This window comes from Canis lupus, chromosome 19 (assembly GCF_011100685.1).
Source record: "Canis lupus familiaris isolate Mischka breed German Shepherd chromosome 19, alternate assembly UU_Cfam_GSD_1.0, whole genome shotgun sequence".
In the NCBI taxonomy this organism is placed as follows: Eukaryota; Metazoa; Chordata; class Mammalia; order Carnivora; family Canidae; genus Canis; species Canis lupus.
This window is the reverse complement of record NC_049240.1, coordinates 22,697,355-22,705,440: the sequence shown is the minus strand read 5'-3', so window position 1 is coordinate 22,705,440 and position 8,086 is coordinate 22,697,355. Positions and strand designations below refer to the sequence as shown.

Here is an 8,086-nt window from a genome sequence, read left to right as displayed (position 1 = left end):
AATGATAACCAGCTACCCTCCAGAAATCTGAGAAATCTAGTCAAGACACACAAGCTAAATAAAAGCTTATTATTATAAGCCACTTAGTTTTGTAGAGATTTATTGTACAGCATTATTTTTCCATATATAACTCCTAAGAATTATAAGCATGCTCTAGGTCAAAATGAATGTCATAAGTACATGTTAAAAGTAGCTTTAAAATCACATACATTTGAGCACTGGGTTGTTATGCTATATGTCGGCAAATTGAACTCCAATAAAAAAATAAAAATAAAATAAAATAAAATCACATACATTTGGAAATTAAGAAATATACATTTAAAGAACTTATAAGTCAAGAGAAAATGATACTAAGAATTAAAAATCCTTAAGTGAGAGACAAAGAGGGACCCTATATCATACTTAAAGGGTCTATCCAAAAACAGTACCTCACGATCATGAATATTTAAGCCCCTAATGTGGGAGCTGCCAAGTATATCAATCAATTAACCAAAGTTAAGACATACTTAGGTAATAATACACTTATACTTGGTGACTTCAACAAGGCACTTTCTGCAAATGAAATATCTTCTAAGCACCACATCTCCAAAGAAACAAGGGCTTTAAATGATACACTGGACCTGATGGATTTCACAGATATTTACAGAATATTATATCAAAACACAACTGAATACACATTCTTCTCAAGGGCACATGGAACTTTCTCCAGAATAGACCACATAGTGGTTCACAAATCAGGCCTTAACTGATACCAAAAGATCAGGACTGTCCCCTGCATATTTTCAGACCACAATGTTTTGAAGCTAGAACTCAATCACAAGAGGAAATTTGGAAGAAATTCAAACACTTGGAGGTTAAAGAACGTCCTGTGAAAAGATGAAAGGGTCAATGAGGAAATTAGAGAAGAATTAAAAAGATTCATGGAAACTAATTAAAATGAAGATACAACCATTCAAAATCTTTGAGATACAGAAAAATCAGTCCTAAGAGGGAAATACATCGCAAAACAAGCATCCCTCAAAAAATTGGAGAAAAAAAATACACAAGCTAACCTCTCACCTCAAGGAACTGGAGAAACAACAGCAAATAAAACCTACACCAAACAGAAGTAGAGTTAACAGAGATTTGAGCAGAACTCAATGAAATAGAGACCAGAATAACTGTAGAACAAATCAAGAAAACCAGGAGTTGGTTCTTTGAAAGAATTAATAAGATAGATAAACCATTAGCCAGCCTTATTAAAAACTAAAGAGAAAAACTCAAATTAACAAAATCATGAATGAAAAAGGAGAGATCAGAACCAATACTCAGGAAATACAAACGATTTTAAAAACATTATGAGCAGCTATATGTCAATAAATTGGGCAATCTAGAAGAAATGGATGCATTTCTGGAAACCACAAATTGCCAACACTGGAACAGGAAGAAATAGAAAACCTGAACAGGTCAATAACCAGGGAGGAAATTTACTAGTCATCAAAAACCTCCAAAAACACAAAAGCCCAGGGCCAGATGGCTTCCCAGGGCAATTCGATCAAACATTTAACAAAGAAACAATACCTATTGTACTAAAGCTGTTCCTAAAGATAGAAAGGGATGGAATACTTCCAAACTCATTTTATGAGGCCAGCAACACCTTAATTCCAAAACCAGACAAAGAACCCACCAAAAAGGAGAATTAAAGAACAATATCCTTGATGAACACAGATGCAAAAATTCTCAACAGGATACTAGCCAATAGGATCCAATAGTACCTTAAGAAAATTATTCACTATGACCAACTGGGATTTATCCCCGGGATGCAAGGCTGGTTCAACACTCATAAAGCAATCAACATGATAGATCATATCAACAAGAGAAAAAACAAGAACCATATGATCCTCTCAATAGATGCAGAGAAAGCATTTGACAAAATACAGGATCCATTCCTGTTCACAACTCTTCAGAGTGTAAGGTTAGAAGGAACATTCCTCAACATCTTAAAAGCCATCTACAAAAAAGCCCACAGCAAATATCATTCTCAGTGGGGAAACACTGGGAACCTTTCCCCTAAGATCAGGAACAAGACAGGGATGTACACTCTGAACACTGCTATTCAACACAATACTAGAAGCCCTAGCCTCAGCAATCAGGCAACAAAAAGAAATAAAAGGCATTCAAAATGGCAAAAAGAAGGCAAAGTCTCCATCTTCACAGATGACATGATACTGTACATAGAAAACCCAAAAGACTCCACCCCAAGATTGCTAGAACTCATACAGCAATTTGGTAGTGTGACAACATACAAAATCAATGCCCAGAAATCAGTGGCTTTTCTATACAGTAACAATGAGACTGAAGAAAAAGAAATTAAGGAATGAAATCAATCCCACTTACAATTGCACCCAAAAGCATAAGATACCTAGGAATAAACCTAAGCAAAGAGGTAAAGGATCTATACCCTAAAAACTATAAGCACTTCTGAAAGAAATTGAGGAAGACACAAAGAGATGGAAAAAATATTCCATGCTCATGGATTGGAAGAATTAATATTGGGAAAATGTGTATGCTACCCAGGGCAATTTTCATGTTCAATACGATCTCTATCAAAACACCATGGACTTTCTTCAGAGAGTTGGAACACATCATCTTAAGATTTTTGTGGAATCAGAAAAGACCCAAATAGCCAGGGGAACACTGAAAAAGAAAACCAGAGCTGGGGGCTTCACAATGCTGGATTTCAATTTGTACTATGAAACTCTGATCATTGAAACAGTGTGGTATTGGCACAAAAGCAGACACATAGATCAATGGAACAGAATGGAGAACCAGAAATGAGCCCTCACCTCTTTAATCAACCAATATTCAACAAAGCAGGAAAGAGTATCCACTGGTTAAAGGACAGTCTCTCCAATAATTGGTGCTGGGAAATTGGATGGCTACGTGCAGAAGAATGAAACTGGACCATTCTCTTACACCATACACAAAGATAAACTCAAAATGAATGAAAGATCAAAATGTGAGAAAAGAATCCATCAAAATACTAGAGGAGAACATAGGCAACACCCTTTTTGAACTTGGCCACAGTAACTTCGTGCAAGATACATCTATGAAGGCAAGGGAAACACAGCAAAATGAATTATTGGGACTTCATCAAGATAAAAAGCTTCTGAATAGCAAAAGAAACAGTCAACAAAACTAAAAGACAACTGAAAGAATGGGAGAAGATATTTCCAATGACACATCAGATAAAGGGCTAGAATCCAAGAACTATAAAGAACTTACTAAACTCAACAGCAAAGAAACAAACAATCCAATCATGAAATGGGCAAAAGCATGAACACAAATTTCACAGAGGAAGATATACACATGGCCAACAAGCACATGCAAAAATGCTCCTTATCACTTGCCATCAGGAAAATAAAATCAATACCACAATGAGATGCCACCTCACATCAGTGAGAATGGTGAACATTAACAAGACAGGAAACAAATGTTTGGAGAGGATGTGGAGAAAGGGGAACCCTCTTGCACTGTCGGTGGGAATATGAAACTGGTACTGTCACTCTGGAAAACTGTGTAAAGATTCCTCAAAGAGTAAAAATGGAACTACCCTATGACCTAGCAATTTTACTACTGGGGATTTACCCCAAAGATACAGATACAGTGAAACCTGAGACACCTGCTCCACAATGTTTATAGCAGCAATGTCCAACAATAGCCAAAACTGTGGAAGGAGCCTCGCTGTCCATTGAAGGATAAATGGATAATAAAGATGTGGTCTATATATACAATGAAATATTGCTCAGCCATTAAAATGTTGAATACTCACCGTTTGCTTCAACATGTATAGAAGTGGATGGTATTATGCGTGAGTGAAGTAAGTCAGTTGGATAAGGACACTCATTATATGGTTTCACTCATACAGGGAATATAAAAATCGTTGAAAGGGATTAACGGGAAAAGGAGAGAAAATGAGTGGAAAATATCTGAGCGGGTGATGGAATATGAAAGACTCCTGACTCGGAAAATGAACAAGGTTAGTGGAAGCGGAGTTGGGCGGGGGATTGGGGTGACTGGTTGATGGGCACTGAGGCGGGGGTACTTGACAGAATGAATACTGGGTGTTATACTACATGTTGGCAAATCTAACTCCAGTTAGAAAAGTACAAAAAAAAAAAAAAGACTTAGAAATACTTAGACATAAATTTTACAAAAACATTGTTCAAATCTTGTGGTATATAGTTAAGATGTTATTTTCAACTTAAATGTTTGTAGTTATAAAAGGAACACAGGTAACAATAAAATAGATGTCTAGTTTAAAGCTTAGAAAAATAACAAAAGATACAAATTAGAAAGAAGAAATATAAACAGTATGGCGTAAATTAATTATAGAAAAAGAGCCCCTGCGCCCGCGGCCCCCGCCCGCCGCCGCTGCCGCCCAGTTACCCCCACCCCCCGCCCACCTACCTTCCCCCACCCCTAGTTCTCGTTTCCCAGAGTTAGGAGTCTTTCATGTTCTGTCTCCCTTTCTGATATTTTCCACTTATTTTTTCTCCTTTCCCAACTTCTTCAAGACGGTGGAGGGCTTCTTCGACCGCAGGCGCCAGCATCGCGGAGGACCAAGCTGGTGGAAGGAACCTGCGGACGCGCGAGACCGAGGAGCAGCGGCGGAACCGGGTGCGCGGCATCCTGCGCATCATCAAGCCCTGCAACCATGTGCTCAGCCTGTCATTCCCCATCCGCCGCGACGACGGCTCCTGGGAGGTCATCGAGGGCTACCGGGCCCAGCACAGCCAGCACCGCACGCCCTGCAAGGGAGGTATCCGTTACAGCACTGGTGTGAGTGTGGACGAAGTGAAAGCCCTGGCTTCTCTGATGACCTACAAGTGTGCAGTGGTTGATGTGCCATTTGGGGGTGCCAAGGCTGGTGTTAAGATCAATCCCCAAAACTACACTGATAATGAATTGGAAAAGATTACAAGGAGGTTTACTATGGAGCTGGCAAAGAAGGGCTTTATTGGTCCTGGCATTGATGTGCCTGCCCCAGACATGAGCACAGGTGAGCGGGAGATGTCCTGGATTGCTGACACCTACGCCAGCACCATAGGGCACTATGATATTAATGCCCATGCCTGTGTTACCGGTAAGCCCATCAGTCACGGTGGGATCCACGGGCGGATCTCTGCAACTGGCCGGGGAGTCTTCCATGGGATTGAAAATTTCATCAATGAAGCATCTTACATGAGTATTTTAGGAATGACACCAGGGTTTGGAGATAAAACGTTTGTTGTTCAGGGATTTGGTAACGTGGGCCTGCACTCTATGAGATACTTACATCCTTTTGGTGCTAAATGTGTTGGTGTTGGTGAATCTGATGGGGGCATATGGAATCCAGATGGTATTGACCCAAAGGAACTGGAAGACTTCAAATTGCAACATGGATCACTCCTGGGCTTCCCCAAGGCAAAGCCCTATGAAGGGAGCATCTTGGAAGCTGATTGTGACATCCTGATCCCCGCTGCCAGCGAGAAGCAGCTGACCAAGTCCAACGCACCCAGAGTCAAAGCCAAGATCATTGCTGAGGGTGCCAATGGACCAACAACCCCAGAGGCCGATAAGATCTTCCTGGAGAGGAACATCATGGTGATTCCAGACCTCTACTTGAATGCTGGAGGAGTGACCGTGTCTTACTTTGAGTGGCTGAAGAATCTGAATCACGTCAGCTATGGCCGTTTGACCTTCAAATATGAAAGGGATTCTAACTACCACTTGCTCATGTCTGTTCAAGAGAGCTTGGAAAGGAAATTTGGAAAGCATGGTGGAACTATTCCCGTTGTGCCCACAGCAGAATTCCAAGACAGGAGGACCTCGTGACAGGAGGCCTCCGAGAAGGACCTCGTGCACTCTGGCCTAGCTTACACCATGGAGCACTCCGCCCGGCAAATCATGCGCACGGCCATGAAGTACAACCTGGGCTTGGATCTGAGAACGGCCGCCTACGTCAACGCCATTGAGAAGGTCTTCAAGGTCTACAATGAAGCTGGGGTGACCTTCACATAGACACCTGGCTGACCTCTTCACCGCCCTCTTCCCCCCTTCGTCTGCAGACCCTTCACAAGTTTACATGTAGCCACAGAAATCTCTCGCGTGTGCTCTCTCGACTTACTAGATAAATGGACATCACGCTCAACACATCAGTCCAAATCCGCCCCTTTGAGAAAAAGAAATTAAGGTTAGGGGATCATGTACCGGCCAACGAATATGGAACTAGAAACGACCTGTGCCACAGAGCCATTTGGGTATTTTTGCCTTTAAATGGAAGGTCTCCAACGAAAGATGAATGGATAAAGAAGATGTGGTTTATGTATACAATGGAATATTACTCAGCTATTAGAAATGACAAATACCCACCATTTGCTTCAACGTGGATGGAACTGGAGGGTATTATGCTGAGTGAAGTAAGTCAGTCAGAGAAGGACAAACATTATATGTTCTCATTCATTTGGGGAATATAAATAATAGTGAAAGGGAAAATAGGGAAGGGAGAAGAAATGTGTGGGAAATATCAGAAAGGGAGACAGAACGTAAAGACTGCTAACTCTGGGAAACGAACTAGGGGTGGTAGAAGGGGAGGAGGGCGGGGGGTGGGAGTGAATGGGTGACGGGCACTGGGTGTTATTCTGTATGTTAGTAAATTGAACACCAATAAAAAAAATAAATAAATAAATAATAAATAAATAAATAAATAAATGGAAGGTCTCTTCCCTCCAGCTGTGCTGCCTTGCTCCTCGGCTGCTCTGGGAAGGTGGGACCCCCAGGGCAGATCCTGGGCCGGGAATGCACCTGTTGCCCAGCAGCCGCCAGTGGCTCACTGCCTCGGCTCTGGACGAGTCTGAGACCCGCGGTAGCTCTGACGCCTCTGAGCAGCAGGTGTGGGGCATTTTCAGAGGGTGGCATGGTCCTCAAGTGACTTACTGGTATTTTACATCAGCAAAATAACTCAGTTTTACAGATTGCAACAAAGATAAAAGCTGTTTCTCTTTATGCATTTTATTCTCTTAGAATAAAGTAAGTACATGCTGCTGTAATAAAATTGCCTTTAATCACTTACCAAGCCTAACCTTGACTCCAGCAGTGAATGCCTATAAACATAATAAATGAAAAGAAGCTAGTATTTTTATAATAAAACAGTATCATTTATAGCTTATCAGTCAGTCATGTATTGTTGTCCAGCAAAAAATAAGTCCAATGGAGAATTAAGTTATCTTCACACCTGCCAATGGTGGAGGCTATTTTTGTTAAGACTGTCAGAATTTACTAACCGCAGTTACGACATAGAGTCCAAAGAGTGCAGTAACCTCCTTATCATGGTAATTAATTGTTCTCTTCTGAAGATCTGTGTGTCTAATTGAACAATAATTCAAGTAGAGCGTCCCAGAAAAAACCACTTGGACTCCCGCTCTGGAGTCTAGCTGGCGGCTCCGAGCCCTGCCAGGGGCCCCGACTCCGCCTGGCTCGGCGTCCCCAGAGAGGCCTGAATTCTGCTCGCAGCTTCATTACCACTGGGCTGGAAACATCCTTGGGTTGAGTGTTTTGTTTGGGAGTTATTTCACGAGGGCCTTTTAAACAGTAGTGTCCCAATGAAGTACTAGATATTATTTATGTAAGAATGAGCTTTTTTTTTTTTTTTAAACAATATCCTTTCAAAATTTCTAACTACTTTGTAACTGCATGACTTAACCTGGTGATAAAAGCAGTTATTAAAAGTCTACCTTTTCCAAAAAAAAAAAAAAAAAAGAAAAAGAAAACATACAATAGAATAAACAGTGAAAAGTGTGTTCTATGAAAATAATCCAAAATATTGTTAAACCCATGATTTAACGTATATGACCAAGGAAAAGGAAAACAGAACACATAAATGATAATAGCAATAAAAAAGGAAATAAGTATAAGCAGTAAATATGCACAAAATCTAAGAAATGCTAGTTTAATTAATTTCATGTCATTGTATTTAACATTTAACTTAGATGAAATTGAGAAATTTCCAGAATATGTTACCAAATTGATGTAAGATGTAAAAAAGACCTAAAAAATCTATAACCAG

General features: G+C 40.5%; 1 pseudogene; it reads left to right on the top strand.

Annotated features, from left to right (window-relative positions):
* Positions 1-4,541: 4,541 nt before the first annotated feature.
* On the top strand, positions 4,542-7,103 carry LOC119877291 (annotated as a pseudogene).
* Positions 7,104-8,086: the final 983 nt, after the last annotated feature.